The 21,353-nt window shown below is 37.7% G+C and overlaps 1 protein-coding gene across 6 annotated transcripts in view; it reads right to left on the bottom strand.

Annotated features, from left to right (window-relative positions):
* The window catches only part of MGAT4C (MGAT4 family member C), a 777,100-nt gene that overhangs the window by 506,546 nt on the left and 249,201 nt on the right, over positions 1-21,353 (bottom strand). The window lies entirely within an intron of this gene.

Raw genomic sequence — 21,353 nt, 5'->3', positions numbered from 1 at the left:
TAACATCTGCTCACATTCCTATAGCAGGGGTTTCATCACGGAGCCATTCCTAACTGAAAAGGGGAGGTCTTTTAGCCTTAGCCATAGAATGCTGTTAAAACTTGGGTGTGGACAGTTCAGCTACTAAAAAGAAGAAAAAGATAACAAATGGTGGGAACTAAGAATCTCTGCCAATGAATAATCTTCTGTTTAATATTTTTTTATACGTATCTTTCCTGGATAATAAAGATACTTAGGAATCATAGGTTGGCATGAACAATCATGTCAGAGATTTTACCTATTGAATATTTTTTCATTCATTCAAAGATTCTATGCAGGATATATTTATTAATAATCATAACACTTTGATTTGATTGTTTTGAAAATTTAGACATACATTTTAATACAGTAAAATATGAAACAAAACATTTACTTAATTTTAAATTTTCTCACACAGGTTTTTTTAAATTAGAACACTATTTTAATTTCTGTTTGAATAAGGAATGCAAGTTTTTAAATGAAAACTGAAAGCAAACTAATTCATACAAATTAGAAAGAGTTGCCATTTTTGTCATAATGTTCTAGGAAAAACTTTAATGTTCATCAGGAAGGTGTCTACTTTTGAAATCATTATGGTTCCAAATTTTTAATCACTGATGAAGAACGACTTACGGCTTAAGAGAAATTGGAGAAAGTAGAAATGATATGGTGTTTTCTGGACTAGAAAGGTATTGACCTTTTGATTCTCCATTTCATTTACACTGCATCAGACAAGAAGAATAAGGTCTGCAAACTGTAGCTGATGTGAGAAAGGTAGAAAAAAACTAATGTAGAAGTCAGAAACTAATGGAAAATAAGTTTGAGGCATTTTTTTAAAAGCTATGGAAATCAACTTTCCTTTCAAAGTTGTGAAGAAAGAGAGTGATATAAAAAGCATTAAAATAGGAAAATATGCATGATCTATGTACCAGCAACCATATGTCTTATTTCAGTCCAAGAGGTGCTTTTAGTTTTAAATTTCTGAAGTTCAAAAGGAAAATGAAATTCTCCCTTTGGATTTTAGGGCCAATATCAGCAGATTAACTTTTCGAATCAGCATAGTTACCTAGCTTTCCACCTCAATTCTTTTTGGAATGTTTATTGTTAGCTCTAAGAACATGGGTTTAAAATCCTGGATTATCATCCAGAAATGTTGTTATAGTTACATGATTTGAGGTATGGCCTTATTTTCCTATATCTGTTTTTTACCCTTAAAATCATACTTTAACATGTTCTCTGGCTTTCTCTCTGGGATGTTTATTGAAGAAGCTGCACCATATGGTGGGAGAGTTTTGCACTGCAGATAGGAAAACCTTCAGGATAAACAGAGAACCTCTTTTAGGTTATCGATTATTTGTAGTTTTGTGGGGAGGCAGGACCATTATTAACACATAAAAACATATTATGCAAAGTAAGTATAATTTTGCATTAACTATAAAGAAAGGTAATAAGTATGTGGCTATGCACATTTTGGCAGCTTTGCTCTTGACACACACACATCTTGTAATACTACTCAGCTCTTACTTGCTTCTCCCTCTACTCCCCTCCTGCCTGATTCAGCTCCAAAAGCTATGCTGAAAAAGGTAGATTTTACTGTATATGTCATGTAGAGACCAAAGACATTGCACACCACAGGTCCTTTGATCTGTCTTTTTGCCCTCTAAATCTTTCCCTCTTTGATACAGTCCCCAGAACTCAGTACCTAGACTTCATTCTCAGCCCTCTCCTCACGGAGCCATTACACACCACAATTCCACTGCCTCCCCACAAAGTGAAGGCCACATTCTAGGACACAAGACTTTGTTCAGCCAAACTTATTTTGTCTAATATTGCTCAACCATACTCTGCAGTTGAAGTGGAAGAATGTGTAGCTTAGTTCATTCATAGTGCTAAGTAGAAAGACAGACCTGAAGAGCCAGGAAAGGGAAAGATCAGGTTCAAGGAAAAAACACCCAAAAGATGACAAAGGCTTTGCAGAGAGACAAATTCCTTACCTAATGGGACGAAGCCAAACAAGTCCCAACCAGGTCCCAACACAGGAGCAATCAAACAAAACTAAGAACTGCACAAGCCATCCACATCATAATCTCATTAAAATAAAACTGTGGTTTTGCACCCCTACCCCCACCCCAACCACTGTGTGCATTTCAGGAAAAGACATGTGTACCAAGAGGAAGGGGTGTATAACTAGGTGAAGTCAATCAAATGACTTTACCCTGCCAGTCAAAGAGGTGCCTCCCAGCATGATAAATAGACCCTCCCCTAAGAGGTTGGGGTCTTTGTCTACCTTGACTCTGACCCACTCAGATATTCAGATAAAACCTTTGCTTTGCTTCACTACTGTGTCTCTGCCTTTCAATTCTTTGTTTAGTTGGGGACAAGAACCTAGAGCAAACTCTACCCAGAACAGTATCACAGGTAAATATTAAATAACCTACTTTTACTGGGCTAGCATGGTTATGGTCTCCCTCTAAATTTAAGAAGAACGGTTAAAAAAGACAAATTCTAAAGCCATACTGCTTGGTTTTAAATCCTCTCTCTGTCACTTATTACATAGCGAAGTAACACAAGTGTTCTTTGTTGTTACTGGTACTTGAGTTGAAAAGATTCAGAAGCAGAGGACAGTGAAAAAACTCAGCCAAGTGGTGTGGAGTTGTAATTCTGGCTCTGATTCTCACTGTGGGACTTAGGAAAAACCACTTGCTAAACGATAGTTTCTTCCTCTGAAAATATGGGAATATATAAATCTACAAATTTGTAAGGACTGGTGCACACATACACACACACACACGCAAATACCTCACCTGCACACAGACTCACTAAATAAATGGTAGCTACTAATGCCTTCAGTATGCACTGAGGATGAAAATAAGGGAGAAGGAGATGTAAAAGTGTTTTAAGTAACATCTGGTACAAAAGAATTCAAGGAGGCTCATAATCAGCATTCATTTAACACATATTTTGGTTTGCTTCTTATGGCCCAGGCAGCGCTAAGCATTGGACAACGAGTGACATCAAACATTGCCCTCTACCCTTATTCAGCCCATCCTATGTATTTTTAGCAGTAGACCAAAAAAAAAAAAAAGTAATATCAAAAGGATGGCTTTTCATTGCTAATAGAAACAGTCTGGAAAAGAGATAGAGGAAGATAATATAGTGCCATTAATAAAGATTCTAGATACACTTATCAGGCACATTATTAGAACTACTCAGCAGCTTAAATAAGACAGTAAGTGGCCCTTCTATGGTCAGTTATAATATATTGCTGATGAATTTATTGATGTATGTAATTCTGAAAAAAGTCAGAAAAGTATTCCAACATGAAGTGTTACTTAACTATAAAAGCATTTTAACAAAAACAACTAGCTTATGCATAATTTGCATACTGGGGGGAGTGGAATAAATGCTAAAAAAGGGAAAATAAACTGTCAACAAAGGAGAGATACTAGAGACACAATATGTTAGTAAATCTATGCCTGTGCTTATTTCTAAACCCCTATGCTTTATTTCTGAAACAATATTCCTAGCTGACTCAGAATAAAGCATTAACATGAGACACACAGGATCATGTTTCCAAACTGGAATACTTCAGACATGTGCACTAGAACTTTTCATGATATTTTACCATTTCCTTGATTTAATCTTCAAAATTGATATAACAGTTTCAGAAGATATTTTAGGAATAGACTTGAGTGTGAAAAATGCTTTGCAAATTGAGAATAGACTGAAACCTGTTTTCTGCGGAATAATGGAGCAAGCAAATCCTCTGATACTCAGGTAAATATGCTATTAGCCAAGAGTGCCTTTGCTTTTCAAATTCAATACCTCAGAGTTTAATTAACACCTTCCTAATTAATAGACTTCCGAATAAATAGAGCTTTAATAAAGATTGAAGATCACATTTGAAATTATGAGTGTTTTCTCTTTTTAATTTCAGCATTTGAAAATATTTTCAAGTGTTTGTATTTTAACCAGTTTGGAACCACATAACACTAGAAATCAGGTGCTGATGTTAGTATTCCAAAATCATGGATGTTATATATATATATATGAACTGACTTCAAAGAAAAATCCCATCTACCAACTTTTGTTCCATGGAAAGTGAGGAGAAGAAAGCTAGAATACTTCCTTTATCTTCTATTATTTCTCATTTTGAAAATGAAGAAAAGTGAGAGGACAGCAAAGATTAAGTAAAGATGGAATCTAGGCATATAGGTCAGTAAGCTGGAAAAGACTAGAAGGAATCTGTGTGAAATAAAAGGATTAAATTTTGAGTTAACACACCATCTGGGCAAAAGTAATTGGCTCTTCATTGTATTTCTCTTGTATCACTTTCTTATGATGAAATCCTTGATAATAAAGAAGAATGCCTCCATGACCAGAGGGGAAAATGTTATTTCCTTTGTAGGTTATATAAAGGAGAAAAAATAGTGAAGGGAATAGATGGGTAATGAAAGCCTTGGGAGCCCCAAGTTCCCCAAGCACTTAACTTGAGGATACAGAAAATAAATAAATGGGAACAAATAGAAAATTGAGAGAAAGCTAAGAGGAGAAATTAAGTGCTAAGAAAATGGGATAACTATAAAAGTGACAAAACCAAGATTTAGTTCTTTAAAATCCACTAGATTGATAAGCTGCTGACAACTCTGATCAAGAGAAAAAAATATATTTATGGAGTTTGGAACAAATTGGAACTCGAATAGAAACAGTGAAAAAATATGAGAATGTTATGAACAGTGCTATACTAATAAATTTACTAGATGATTTTATAGAAAAATATAGCTGAAAAACATCTTAGAAAAAGGATAATACTTCAAACAATAAAGAAAATTAAAATATGGTTAAATATTTATCACTAAAAGAGCACCACACTCAATTGAGATTAAAGAAAGTAGCATGAGACGTGAGACAGAGAACTCCTCCCAAAACCATATATGATACAAAAATATAGTTAACACAATTAATCCTAAAAGGCCAACAGGAAAGAAGGCTGCACCAGACTGCACACACCTGGAGAACAGAGCGGACCTCACGAAAAAGGTAACGCACCAAAGCCTTGATCCGGCGGGACCCAAGCTCTTCCCCCACCCCAGATCACAGGCAGAAGGAAGAGAAACAGAGCCGGGAGGGGGTGGAAGCCTAGGACTGCTGAACACTCAGCCCTGGAGACCTGCTTTGGAGCATAAACCTACATTGCATGGTGCTCTAGAACTTAGTGGGGTTGGAAAGCTGAGACAGGCAGAGTACTTGGAGAGACTGAGACTCTTTGTAGTAGAAGCCATTCGTAGAGGACAGGGATCCAAATCCAGCTGCTCTGGAACACAGGAAAGGTGGGTGGTCTGAGAGGCTTCCTAGCAGCAAGAGGACTGCTGAAGGGGTGGGGTTTGCACAGAGCTTGCTGCTCGGGAGAACGGATAGGTGGACTATGTTGACTGGGCGTGCTCTGCCCAGCAGGTTGGAAACTTTCAGGAGCTTCAGGCACTACATCACCTTGGTTGGCTACTTAGCTCTGAGGGCCCCCCACTGTGATATTCAGCCTGCTGCGCATTCCCCCTGACCTGTGGCACTGGCTTGGAAACTGCCAGTCCTTGTCTTGGCATCAAGCCAGCCAGAGAGAGGCCCCACCTACGGCAGCTACAAACACAAAGCGCAGAGGCTCACACCTGTGTGCTCAGTCCACTAGATTTGACAGTGGAGGCAGGTGCTACAGCCTGGAAGAAGGAAACAGCTCTATCCTCCTTCCAAGCACCAGCGTCAATCCCTGTGGCCCCTGACATCACTCCAGGGGCTCAGCAGCTCCAGAGACTAGAGCTTCTGGGCACTACAGAGCACCACATACAAACATTTAGTGAAGACCTAATACCCATCCTCCTTAAAGTTCTCCAACAAGTATAAGAGGAGAGAATACTCCCAAACTCATTCCACAAAGCCAGCTTCACTCTAATACCAAAACCAGGCAAAGACACCACAAAAAAAGAAAATTACAGACCAATATCCCAGATGAACATAGATGCAAAAATATTCAACAAAATATTAGCAAACAGAATTCAAAAACACATCAAAAAGATCAGCCATCATGATCAAGTAGGATTTATTCCAGGGATGCAAGGATGGTACATTATTTGAAAATCCATCAACTTCACCCACCACATCAACAAAAAGAAGGACAAAAACATGATCATCTCCACAGATGCTGAAAAAGCATTCAACAAAATTCAACATCCATTCATGATAAAAACTCAACAAAATGTGTATAGAGGGCAAGAACCTGAACATAATAAAGGCCATATATGACAAACCCACAACCAACATCATATTTAACAGTGAGAAGCTGAAAGCTTTTCCTTTAAGGTCAAGAATGAGACAGGGATGTACACTCTCCCCACTTTTATTCAACATAGTTCTGGAGGTCGAAGCCACGGCAAGCAGACAATACAAAGAAATAAAAGGCATCCAGATTGGCAAGGAAGAAGTTAAATTGTCCCTGTTTGCAGATGACATGATATTGTACATAAAAATACCCTTAAGAATCCACTCCAAAACTACTAGAACTAATATCTGAACTCGGCAAAGTAGCAGGATACAAAATTAATACAAAGACATCTGTTGCATTCCTATACACTAACAATGAACTAGCAGAAAGTCAAATCAAGAAAACAATTCCATTTACAATTGCATCAAAAAGAATAAAATACCTAGGAATAAACCTAACCAAGGAAGTGAAAGACCTATACTCTGAAAACTATGAGACACTCAGGAGAGAAGTTGAAGAAGTTACCAATAAATGAAAACACATCCTGTGCTCATGGATAGGAAGAATTAATATTGTCAAAATGGCCATCCTGTCTAAAGCAATCTACAGATTCAATGCAATCCCTATCAAAATACCATAGCATTCTTCAACAAACTGGAACAAATAGTTCTAAAATTCATATGGAACCACAAAAGACCCTGAACAGCTAAAGCAATCCTTAGAAGGAAGAATAAAGTTGGGGGGAATCTCACTCCCCAACTTCAAGCTCTACTACAAAGCTTCAGTAATCAAGACAATGTGGTACTGGCACAAGAACAGAGCCACAGACCAATGGAACAGAATAGAGACTCCAGACATTAACCCAAACATATATGGCCAATTAATATATGATAAAGGAGCCATGGACATACAATGGGGAAATGACAGCCTCTTCAACAGATGGTGCTGGCAACTCTGGACAGCTACATGTAAGAGAGTGAAACTGGATCACTGTCTAACCCCATACACAAAAGTAAATTCGAAATGGATCAAATACCTGAATGTAAGTCATGAAACCATAAAACTCTTAGAAAAAACATAGGCAAAAATCTCTTAGACATAAACATGAGTGACCTCTTCTTGAACATATCTCCCCGGGCAAGGGAAACAAACACAAAAATGAACAAGTGGGACTATATCAAGCTGAAAAGCTTCTGTACAGCAAAGAGCACCATCAATAGAACAAAAAGGTACCCTACAGTATGGGAGAATATATTCGAAAATGACAGATCCAATAAAGGGTTGACATCCAAAATATATAAAGAGCTCACACACCTCAACAAACAAAAAGCAATAATCCAATTAAAAAATGGGCAGAGGAGCTGAATAGACAGTTCTCTAAAAAAGAAATTCAGATGGCCAACAGACACATGGAAAGATTCTCCACATCGCTTGTCACCAGAGAAATGCAAATTAAAACCACAATGAGGTATCACCTCACACCAGTAAGGATGGCTACCATCCAAAAGACAAACAACAACAAACGTTGGTGAGGTTGTGGAGGAAGGGAACCCTCCTACACTGCTGGTGGGAATGTAAATTAGTTCAACCAATGTGGAAAGCAGTATGGAGGTTCCTCAAAATGCTCAAAATAGAAATACCATTTGACCCAGGAATTCCACTTCTAGGAATTTACCCTAAGAATGCAGCACTCCATTTGAAAAGGACAGATGCACCCCTATGTTTATTGCTGCACTATTTACAATAGCCAAGATATGGAAGCAACCTAAGTGCCCATCAGTAGATGAATGGATAAAGAAGATGTGGCACATATACACAATGGAATATTATGCAGCCATAAGAAGAAAACCAATCCTACCATTTGCAACAACGTGGATGGAGCTAGAGGGTATTATGCTCAGTGAAATAAGCCAGGTGGAGAAAGACAAGTACCAAATGATTTCACTCATAAGTGGAGTATAAGAACTAAGGAAAACTGAAGGAACAAAACAGCAGCGGAAGCAGGGAACCCAAGAATGGACTAACAGTTACCAGAGGGAAAGGGACTGGGGAGGACAGGTGGGGAGGGAGGGATAAGGGTGGGAAAAAAGAAAGGGGGCATCACAATTAACATGTATAGTGTGTGGGGGTCACGGGAAGGGCTGCACAACACAGAGAAGACATGTAGTGATTTTATAGCATCTTAATATGTTGATGGAAGTGACTGTGAATGGGTATGTGGGGGGGACTTGGTGAAGGGGGGAACCTAGTAAACATAATGTCCTTCATGTAAGTGTAGATTAATGATACCAAAATAAAAATTTAAAAAAAAACTGAAGCATCAAAATAGCAGCAGACTCACAGACTCTAAGAAGGGACTCATGCTTACCAAAGGCATAGGATTGGAGAATGGTGGGTGAGGAGTATCTGGGGATTATGTGGAACCAAGGGAGAAGGGGATTGTGGGGTATCATGATTGGTACACATGGTGTGTGTTGGGTCATGGGGAAGACAGTATAGCTCAAAGAAAACTAATATGGACTCTGTGGCATCTTAACTATATCGATGTACAGTGACTGCAATAGGATAAAGGGGGTACTTGATAATAAGGGTGAATGTAGTAACCACCTTGGTTTTCTTGTGAAACCTGCATAAGAGTGTATACCAATGATACCTTAATAAAAAAAAATGTTCACCGCACTCAAGATTGTTATAAAAGCCCATAATAACCTGTAAACAGCAGTTCTCTAGATTTGTAGGTTGCTATGACTGCAGTATCTTTTAAAAACAACTCACTACTTTTAAATTGTTCTATAAAGAATATAACCTACTTTTAAAATCAGGAATAAGACATTAAAAAATATTTCTGCCATGGAAGATCTCACAAGCCGGTATATAAGATTGATGAAAGATCACATTTATTCATATAAACAAAACAGAATATTAATATGTCAAATACAAGACTGTATGGCTATACAGAGAGAGAAAATGATGTATATATACATATATACACACACATATATACACATAATTTAGTTAATAGCATTCATTAAATTATTTATACCAGTTAATGTTTGTGCAAGATGTTAAATTCAATGTATGTTGATTCATAAATTCTGTCTCTACATAATTAGAAAAATTCTTTCTACAAAAAGACCAATTGAATGACAAGATTTTGAGAATTTCTCAGTGACAGAAGCAGATGTGATAAAGTGTTTCACAAAAAACATACTTTACAGATATTTTGTTTAAAAAACAAAACTTTCATTAATTTTCAAGAGAGAAAAGCACTTAAGGAAGCTCCTATCCTTTTGTTATTTGAATCATCATTCACTTGCATAATTATTATTAGGAAATGTGCCTGATTCATTGTCTTCACATGCTAACTATACATGGCATGACATATCACAGCAATTACTGTCAAGAGAATTACTATTAAAAGAATAATTTTCTCTGCACTTTAAGTGTTTTCACTTAAAACAAAAAGAATAAAAGTAGTCATTATGTGTCTATTATTGTGTGATCTGCCCCTAGATATCCTCACAGCTGCCTCTTTTCTTTTGGGTCTCAATGATCAAATATCACTTTCTCACAAAATGTTTTCTTTATCATGCATGTTAGATTGTACTTTGCTCACTATTCAGTCTCCCAGGAGGATTCTATATTCTTGCCCTGCTGACTTTAGGTTTGGCCATATGACTGCTTTGTCCAGTAATATGTGAAAGTAACTGATGCATGTTCTCCCAGGCAGAGGCTTCAAACATCTTCATATTGTTGCTTACATCTTATTTCTCTCTGCCTAGATGCCTGTAATGGTCTGTCAACCTAGGTCCCGAGGAAGAACAACTTGAAAAAGCTGTGCTTGACCTGTGATTGACCTGTAGTGTTAGCCATAATTAAACTTGTACTGCTATAAACCTCTGAGATTTGGAGTTTGGTTGTTACCACAGAATAACCTAGCCTATTCCCAGGGATACACTCTCTCATAAAAGCAGCAGGTACACTTCCTCTAAGCTGCTTCCTTTTTTCATATTTTTTTGTCCTTTCAAATATGCATCTGTATTTGTTTATTGTCTGTTTTCATCCAAAAGAACATAAGCTCAACAAGGGCAAAGACTTTCTTCTTTTCATTGCTGAATCTCCAGTGTCGAGTTTAGTGACTATGGTAATTATTAGCCAGATGGAAGGTACGTGGGACATGGAAGAACACATCAGGCTAAGGTGACAATCTTCCTAAAATGCCAGAGGAGAGAGATGAGATGCTGAATTGTATCAATTTCATTGAGTATTTCCAGCTGAAGGGGGAAAATGAATAAAGTGGAAGGGCAGGAAATTGGAGAGTTGGGATATTGCAGTTATCTGTGAAGCCTGGACAAATCAGGAGAGGGAAATTTCATAGCAATTGGAACAGGGGATGTTTAACATATAGAAGTATTAACTATAACAGAAAAGTAGAGTAATAGGGAACAGGCTAATAAGAGATAACTAGACAAAGAATACAGGAATCATAGATATAAGAAGGAGCCATAAAATAGCACTAGGTCTGACAGAAAAGGCCCAAAGTGAAGACCTGGTTCCTTTCCCTACCTCTCCACCTTCCGTAGAGCAGTGTGTTGCAGACTTCACTGGAGGGCACGGCTCTGACTCATGGCACAGCAGAGAGGTTACTGTGTGCTGGACTGTGGAACTGGCTGGAAATATGTCTTCTACAGTACTGAGAAAGTTGTTGGCTCTGTGGTGTCTTACTGGAGCACTCTACTACACAACCACCTAGAAAGTGTGCTAAGGGAAATGCTAGCTGCTATGAACTGCATGATAGGGTGATAAGGATGCCGCCTGTGCGAGCACACCAAAACAAAGAAGCAAAACCCATTTCTCTGGAAATGTCTGTCCAACATCGTCTACTGGCAAAGCTTAAATCATGACCACAAGCGAAAGAAAATAATTTAATGGTTCCACATACATTTTTTCACAGAGAAGGCAATGCAGGATGAATTTGGAATTGAGATGCAATACACTGATAACTGACAAGCCAGGTAAGAGACTGTGGTGAAGAGGGAAAGAAGAAAAGGCATAACAATTAGAATAAGAAAAAAAAAAAGATTAGATTAAATTAAAACTAAATTTCTGCAGTGAAATACAAGAAATAAATTTAAGAGAATTAACTTTAAACAAGTAAATATAACAAGAAATAAAATTCATAATCACAGTAAAAACTTAAAGCAATGAGGAAACAAGGATAAAGACAGTGGCATGAGAAGCGAGGCAGAAATCTCCTTACGAAACCACATATAACACAAAAATACAGCAAATACAACTAATCCTGAAAGAGTGACCAGAAAGAAGACTGCAACAGATGGCTTACATGTGGAGAAATGAGAAGACCTCACAGAAAAGGGTAAAGTAGCAAAGCCATGATCCAGTGGGACCCAAGCCCTCCCTCCATACCAGCTCACAGGTGGGAGGAATAGAAATGGAGTGGGGTGGAAGTAAAAGTCCAGGACTGCTAAATATCCACCCCTGGAGATCTACTTAGGGAGCATGAACACACATTACCTGGTGCTTTGGAGATTAGAGGGATTGGAGGGCAAAGATAGTTAAAATACTCAGACAGACAGATTCCACGCCCTTAAGAAGAACAGATAACCACAACTGGCCACTCCAGGACAAAAGAAAGGCAGGTGCTTTGAAAGACTTCCCAACAGCAGGAGGGCTGCTAAAGGGGCAAGGGTTACACAGAGCTCACTGCTCAGGAGAAAGGACAGGTGGATGAAATTATCCTGGCACACTCAGCCCAGCAGGTTGGGAACTTTCAGGGGCTTCACACACTCCATCCCCTAGACTGGCAACGTAGCCCCAAGGCCCCTCACTGTGATATGCAGCCTGCCACACCTTCATGCCAGCCGGCACCAGCTCACAAAACTGCCGCACATGCCATTGCACCAAGTCACCCAAAGGGTAGCTCCACCTATGGCAGCTACAGGGGTGTAATGCAGAGGCAGCCCCTGTGTGCTTGACTCACTGGCCCTGGCAGTGGAAGAAGGCATGGCATCTGGGAAGCAGAAAAGAGCTCTTTCCTCCTGGCAGGTACTGGAGCTGCTCACCTGTGACCCCTGCCATCACTCCAGGTGCTGGGCAGCTCCATAGAGCTTCTTGGTACTAGAGGGTGACACTTACACAATGGAGGGATTTAAAAGCAGAAGAGGTGGAGGAGATAGTAAATGGAATAGAAATAAGAGAACAGGAATACAAAGAAATTGAGGAACAGAGGAAAAAAAGGTTCTCTAGGAATGAAAGAATGCAAAGACATCTCTGTGACCAAAAAAAAAAATGGAAGAATATTTGCATTATAGGGGTGCCAGAAAAAAAAAAGAGAGAGAGAAAAAGGGACAGAACATCTCTTTGAAGAAATTGTTGAAAACTTCCCCTATCTGGGGAAGGAGATAGTCTCTCAGGCCATGGAGGTGCACAGATCTGCTAACACAAGGGACATAAGGAAGACAAAACCAAGATATATAATAGCTAAAATGGCAAAGATCAAGGATAAGGACAGACTTTTAAAAGCAGCCAGACAGTAAAAAGATCACATACAAAGGAAAATCCATCAGGCTATCATCAGACTTCTCAGCAGAAATCTTACAGGCCAGAAGGGAGTGGCATGATGTATTTAATGCAATGAAACAGAAGGGCCACAAACCAAGAATACTCTACTCAGCAAGATTATCATTTAAATTTGAAGGAGGGACTAAAAACTTTCCAGATAAGCAAAAGTTAAGGGAATTTACCTCCCATAGACAATCTCTACAGTGAATTTTAAAGGGACTGCTCTAGATGGAAGTGCTTCTAAGGCTAAATAGCTGTCACCATAGAAAGTAAATTCTCAGTAAAGGAAGTAGACCAATTAACTACTAACCAAATGCAAAATTAAATCAGGTACACAAAACGTTATTCAAGGGATACACAGAGTACAGAATATGACACTTAACATATAAAGAGTGGAATAGGTAGAAAAAGACAGGAAATAAAAAAAGAACCTTTAGATTGTGTTTGCAATAGCATAATAAGTGAGTTAACTTAGACTGTTAGATAGTAAAAAAGTGGCCCTTGGATTTACAGTAACCACGAATCCAAAGCCTGCAATGACAGTAAGTACATATCTATTGATAACCACCCTAAATGGAAATGGCCTGAATGCACCAATCAAAAGACACAGAGTTACAGAATGGATAATAAAGCAAGACCCATCTATATGCTGCCTACAAGAGACTCACTTCAACCCCAAGGACATAGACAGATTAAAAGTGAAGGGATGGAAAAAATATTTCTTGAAAACAATAGGAAGAAAAAAGCAGGAGTCATAGTAATTGTATCAGATAAAATAGACTTCAAAACAAATAAAATAACAAGAAACAAATATGGACATTACATAATGATAAATGGGTCAGTCCAACAAGAGGATGTAACTATTATAAACATCTATGCACCCAACACAGGAGCTCCTACATAAGTGAAACAGATATTAACAGAATTAAAAGGGAAATAGAATGTAATACATTCATTTTAGGAGACTTCAACACACCACACACTCCAAAGGACAGATAAGCCAGAAAGAAAATACATAAGGAGACAGAGGCACTGAACCAAACATTAGAACAGACGGACCTAACAGAAATCTACTGAACACTCTCCCCAAAAGCAGCAGGATACACATTCTTCTCAAGTGCACATGGAACATTTTTCAGAATAGATCACATACTAGGCCACAAAAGGAGCCTCAGTAAATTCAGAAGAATTGAAATTGTACCAACCAACTTCTAAGACCATAAAGGTATGAAACTAGAAATAAATTGTGTGAACAAAACAAAAAAGACCACAAATGCACAGAGGTTTAACAACATGCTTCTAAATAATCAATGGATCAATGACCAAATAAAAATAGATTAACCGATATATGGAGAGAAATGGACAACAACTCAACAACACAACTTCTGTGAGATGCAGTAAAGGTAGTTCTAAGAGTAAAGTATATACCAAAACAGGCTTATCTCAAGAAAGAAGAAAAATCCCAAATGAACCATCTAAACTCACAATTAATGAAACTAGAAAAAGAAAAAAAAATGATGCCCAAAGTCAAAAGAAGGAGGGACATAATTAAGACCAGAGCAGAATAAATAAAATTAAGAAGAATAAAACAATGAAAGAACTAATGAAACCAGGAGGTGATTCTTTGAGAAAATAAACAGATAAACCCCTAGTCAGACTTATCAAGAAAGAGAATCTACACACATAAACAGAATCAGAAATTAGAAAGGAAATATCACTATGGACACCACAGAAATATAAAGAATTATAAGAGAATACTATGAAAAATTATATGCTAACAAATTGGATAATCAAGAAGAAAAGGACAGCTTTCTAGAAAAATACAGCCTTCTAAGGCTGACCCAGGAAGAAACAGAAAATCTGAACAGACCAAGTACCAGCAATGAAATTGAACTGGTAAGCAACTACCCAAGAACAAAATGGCTGGACCAGATGACTCAACCACTGAATTTCATATAACATTTAGAGAAGACCTAATACCCATCCTCCTTAAAGTTTTCCAAAAAGTAGAAGAGGAGGAAATATTTCCAAACTCATCCTATGAGGCCAGCATCACTCTAACACCAAAACCAGGCAAAGACACCACAAAAAAAGAAAACTACAGATGAACATAAATGCAAAAGTATCCCTGATGAACACAGATGCAAAAATACTCAACAAGATTCAACCGAATTCAAAAATACAAGAAAAAGATCATCCATCATGATCAAGTAGGATTTATTCCAGGGATGCAAGGATGGTACAGCATTCGAAATCTTATCAACATCATCCACCACATCAACAAAAAGAAGGACCAAATCACATGATCCATAGATGTTGAAAAAGCATTTGACAAAATTCAACATCCATTCATGATAAAAACTCTCAACAAAATTGGTATAGAGGGGAAGTACCTCAACCTAATAAAGGCCATATATGATAAACCCACAGCCAACATCATACTTAACAGCAAAAAACTAAACGTTTATCCTTTAAGATCAGGAACAAGACAAGGATCCCACTCTCCCCACTAGTATTGGAGGTCCTAGCATGGCAATCAGACAAAACAAAGAAATAAAAGGCATCCAGATTGGTAAGGAACAAGTTAAACTGTGACTGTTTGTGGATGAAATAATATTACACATTAGAAGCCCTAAAGAATCCACTTCAAAACTACTACAATTAATAACTGAATTCAAGAAAATTTCAGGATACAAAATTAATACACAGAAATCTGTTGCATTCCCATATAGTAATGATGAACTAGCATAAAGAGAAATCAGGAAAACAATTTCATTTATAACTGCATCTAAAAGAATAAAATACCTAGGATTAAACCTAAACAAGGAGGTAAAAGACCTATACCCTGAAAACTACAAAACACTCACAAGAGAAATTAAAGAAGGTACCAATAAATGGAAACACATCCCATGCTCATGGATAGGAAGAATTTATATTGTCAAGATGGTCATCCTGCCTGAGGCAATCTACAGATTCAATACAATTCCTATCAAAATACCAACAGCATTCTTCAAAGAACTAGAACAGATAGTTCTAAAATTCATGTGGAACCACAAAAGACCCCAAATAGCCAAAGCAATTCTGAGAAGGAAGGAGAAAGCAGGGGGAACCATCTCACTTCCCAACTTCAAGCTCTACTACAAAGCCATAGTAATCAAAACTATTTGGTACTGGAACAATGACAGACCCATAAATCAATGGAATAGAATAGAGAGTAGAGATATAGACCCACACATATCTATATCTGTGGCCAATTAATATACAATAAAGGAACCATGGTTATATAATGGGGAAATGACAGCCTATTCAACAACTGGTGTTGGCAAAACTGACAGCTACATGCAAGAGAATGAACCTGGATTTCTGTCTAACTCCATACACAAAGTAAACTCGAAATGGATCAAAGAACTGAATGTAAGTCATGAAACTATGAAACTCTTAGAAAAAAACATAGGCAAAATTCTCTTGAATATAAACATGAGCAGCTTTTTCCTGAACACATCTCCTCAGGCAAGGAAAACAAAAGCAAAAATGAACAAATTCATCAAGCTAAAAAGCTTCTGTACAGCAAAGGACACCATCAGAGGAACAAAAAGGCACCCTACAGTATGGGAGAATATATTTGCAAATGACATATCCACCAAGGGGTTAACATCCAACATATATAAAGAACTCACACGCCTCAACACCCAAAAAGAAAATAACACAATTAAAAACTGAGCAGAGATTCTGAACAGACACTTCTCCAAAGAAGAAATTCAAATGGCCAACAGGCACATGAAAAGATGCTCCACATTGTTAACCATCAGGAAAATGCAAACTAAAACCACAATGAGATATCACCTCACAGCAGTTACGATGACCAGCATCAAAAAAGAGAAGGAACAACAAATGCTGGCAAGGACGCAGAGAAAGGTGAATCCTCCTACACTGTCCACTCCTAGGAATTTACCCAAAAAAAAACAAGACCCAGATTCAAAAATGCATATGCACCCCTATGTTTTCTGCAGCACTATTTACAGCAGCCAAGACATGGAAGCAACCTAAGTGTCCATCAGCAGATGAATGGATAAAGAAGATGTGGTACATATACACAATGGAATATTAGTCAGCCATAAGAAGAAAACAAATCCTACCATTTGCAACAACATGGGTGGAGCTAAAGGGTGTTCTGCTCAGTGTAATAAGCCAGGTAAAGAAAGACGAGTATTAAATTATTTCACTCATGTGTGGAGTATAACAGTGAAGCAAAATGAAGGAACAAAACAGCAGCGGACTCACAGACTTCAAGAAGGGACTCATGGTTATCAAAGAAAAAGGGGTGGGATGACAGCTGGGAAGTGAGCAGGAAGGGGATTAGGGGTATTCTGATCAGTGCACATAATGTAGGTGGATCACAGGGCAGGCAGTATAGCAAGAGAAGAGAAGTAGTAACTCTATAGCATCTTCCTACACTGATGGACAGTTACAGAAATGGGATATGGGGGGGGGGGGGACCTGATAATATGGGTGAATGCACTAAGCACAGTCTTGCTCATGTGAAACCTCCATAAGATTGTGTATCAATGACACCTTATTAAAAAAACAACTTAAAGCAATGAGATTTAAAATAAGGACTATAATAAAAGAGATACATATTTAAAAGTATGTAATAAATTAATATCTTAAAATCATCTGGCAAAATAGTAGCATGAACTCAAGAAATTAATAACCAAATAATTATCAATTATATGACTATATTTTCATAAAGCTGGGAAAATACAAAATTTACTTGTAGAAAAGAAAAAAAACCACTAGTTCATGAAATAAATACTGAAGATACAGGGATTCGTCCAAGGTTAAGTTCATGAAGTGTGTTTTGTACAAGAGGTGACAGGGTTGAAATGAAGAAATCAAATGTAACCAGGGCAGGGATTTAACCCCTTACTTCTTGCATCATCTGATTGCAGGGCACAGTGCGCCCCCCTGTGGACTAACCAGGCCTCATCACCCTGAAGGCACATGATCTTTTTAACTCTAGTCTTCATTCCAAGTCAAAAAGCCGTAAGACCCCAGTGATTTTCTAAGACCTAGACATTAATGAGTTCAATGTTCTCAGAAACCTTGGCAGAATCAAAATTCAGAGAAACAGGAGATCTACTCCTGCATACCGTCAGCCATTGGTGTATATTAACACAATTACAAAATTACATTTGTGGGAAAGAAAAAATAAAACAGAGTGAAAAAATAAATAAAATCTTGGCAAATGGTCTTGACATAGCTTATGGTGAAAAATGCCTATTTGTATATTGTGGATTTATCACAGAATGACTAAAAGAATTGTTTCCCTATGAAAAGTACCGGCAGAGACCTTTAGGCAATGACCTGTGTGTAATTTCAATCCTTGGCTCATCCTTATGCCATGATTCAATAAATTGTAGAAGCGTTTGTAATACAGAAAAAATCAGAAAATTTTGATATTATAAAGTTGTGAATGCTCCTTCTTACTCTGAGTTTTGTTGCCTGCTATCTCAGACCCCTCAGGCTTTCAATGTGTGCAACTCTTGGGGCTATTCTGAAGATTGAGACTGATGCAAACATCTGAGAGTGTAGAGTAGACAGTGAATAGTTACCTCTCGTTTGTGTTGTTATGCTTATAGCCATTGAGTTAGCACTGCTCTGAATTAGCATAAACCTTCAATTATAAACTAACCTGATCACTAGCAAATTTTCAAAGGCCAACAGGCAAGCCCATTAACTAAATTAATTGCTGTCAAAAAATGACTGTTACTCTTTAGAAACTGCAGTGACTTTCTTTAAATACAAACCTGATACTAACAGTTCAAATAATTTCTGTGCTGATTCATTTATCCAAGTTCTTTTTTCACATTAATGTATTCTTATTCAGTAACTAACGTTGGCAGAATTAATTGGTCAGATGACCATTCATATAAACAGGGGATATGGTAAGTCAGACATGACAGGGTCACAACCCTGGTGGAACTCTAGTTATTTACCACAGCAGGATTTGCCTCTGAGGTAAGAAAAGGTGCTTTAAGTATTATTGATTTTTACTTGGAAAATGTGTCCTATTGATTTTTGCATCTAAACGCTTAACTATGACTTTTAGTACACTCTTCTTGTCTATAATGGCAACCAATGGAAAATCAAGAACAGAAATGGGGTGGTTACAGGTTGGGAAAGGGTAAAACGGGGCTTTAAGAAACACCACCTAAAAGTTTCCCCCATCTCCTACACATGTGAGAGTATCTCAAGTGCCACTCACTTCCATAATGGGAAAGCAAGGTTCTTAGCTTTTTGAATGAAACCATGTGGCAGGTTGAAAAGGGGAGCAACTGAATTTGCTGTTTCAAAGTTTCTATGCTTTGGGGCAAAGCATTCCTGGGTTTCTTCCCAATGTGCAGTTGACATTATTTAGAGAGGTTGTTTGAGTTTCTGTATTTCTTTTAATCAGGCTTTGTTTTTCACAACTGTCATAGGTTGGTTCCCTTTTATTACTTTTTGGGACTTGGCATTCAAGCATTTGGAAATGCATTTATTCAGTCAGTGTAAGACACAAACAACAACAGAACTGCTGGAATCCTCAAGAACGTTGTTTACCATCTGGCACTGCACACTCAAAATTCTTTGCACCTCAAAGAATCTACTTCTAACAGCTACCCGGGAGTGACCCCTGTAGACAATGCCTTTATTTCCTTTTTTCATGTTCTCTCTCCATGCATCCTTCCTACTTTTCTCTTCTCCCTCTCTCATTCTCTCCTTTTCCTTGTTCCTTTCTTCTTTCCCTCTTCCTTCATCTTGTCTGAGATGTCTTTTTCCATTTAAATTTGAGAGCTCAAAGAAATAATCTAACTTAAAAATAAGTCAACATTTGTGCAAAAGAGTTTTGTCAGGAAACGGAGTTTAGTATTTTATATGTACCAGGTTTGGAGCATCATACAATAAAATTGCAAAGAAGAAATTATGTTAGCTAGTCAATAGACACTGCCTCTCATCTCAACAATTTATGATTTTAGTTTTTGTGCCATGGAACAATCACATCTTAAGTAAATCCATTTAAGTGCTCTAGGAATTTTCAGATTCATTTAGAATCTTTTTAAGTTAAGAGTGGTACACCAATATTTTTTTCTGGCTCCATAGGACAGAATTTATTTCTAAATATTTATTACTGCCTGAAAGAAAGTGTTAGAAGAATAAAAAAGCACATAATATGTGGACAAAGTATAGGACATTTAATTTAGCATCATTAAAAACATTAAAAATCTATAACTACATGGTTAAAAGGATCCCATAAAACATATTCTCATAGAAAAAATATCACAGAAAACATATTCTCATAGAAAAAATATCCCAAGTTTCTTTGACATTTTAGATAACTAAATAATACTATTCATGAAAACTAACATTTTGGATAAAACCAGACACTTATTATTCAAATACTGTTGGTCAATAATTAGTTGTGTCTACTATCTTATCAGGTTTATTACACACATATATATATATATGTATATTAGTACCCCTCATTTTATGCTTAATGTTTATTGAGACAATGTAAGTTGCCCACAGAGGAGAAGTATCAAAAACCTAGTCCCTTTGCTCCATCCAGTCTATTTTGCTCAACTTTGAAAAATTACATAAACTGTCTTCAATAAGATGGCACACAGAACTGGTTCGTTTTAATTAAGAGTTAAGTAGCAAAGTGAGGCACTGCCATCAGTCCCCAGTACAAGCAATCGTCTATGGAGTCCAGTAGACAGGGGGAGGCCAGACTCAGGTGAGACTGATGCTGGGGGTCTTGTTCACAGAGTAGAAGAATGAACTTCGCAAACACTTAAGGTAGGAGAGTCAGGGAGAGGCTTTTATTGAGAAATAAAGTGACAGCACAGAGCTCCTGGCGTGAACAAGAGAGTCCGTGGTTGGCTCGTCATCTAGGGGTTTTATGCATGGTTGAGGATTTTCAGGAATGGGAGTAAAGGACTAGGGGGTGCAGACTTGTTGAGTGGTCCCAGAATGCTCATTTTTTATGGTAACAGAAGAAATGTGCTGCTCTGATTCTTTCTCAGGATAGCAGTTTCCCTCTGGGAGCATGTCAGTTAAGACTGCCTGCCCTGCTCCCAAGGTGGGCTGGGTTGCTGCCTGTTTGCTAAAGTATGTTAAGAATCCTACTTTTTAACTTCTTGGGCTGTTTATAGTTGGGCTTGCTTACTAAATTAATCTTTTCCTAGGTTGCAGATCACTTGATTAGGATTAGAGAAGCAAACACAGCACATAGGTGCAGTTAAAAATAAGCTGGGCCTTTTAGCAGGCTAAGGTAAATTTTACAGTGTCAGGATCTAATTGATACAGTGAGGTCACAGGTTATGCTGAGACACTTCTCTTTATTGGCAGAACGCTCCAACATTCCAGGCCAAGTTGCTCCTGGTCTTTTGAGCTTTAACTGATCTCACTGAAGAATGTCTACAGTCCTCATCTGGTATCTTTACCCTAGAGAATTAATGTG

This window comes from Manis javanica, chromosome 10 (assembly GCF_040802235.1).
Source record: "Manis javanica isolate MJ-LG chromosome 10, MJ_LKY, whole genome shotgun sequence".
Lineage (NCBI taxonomy): Eukaryota > Metazoa > Chordata > Mammalia > Pholidota > Manidae > Manis > Manis javanica.
This window is presented reverse-complemented; position numbering and strand designations above follow the sequence as displayed.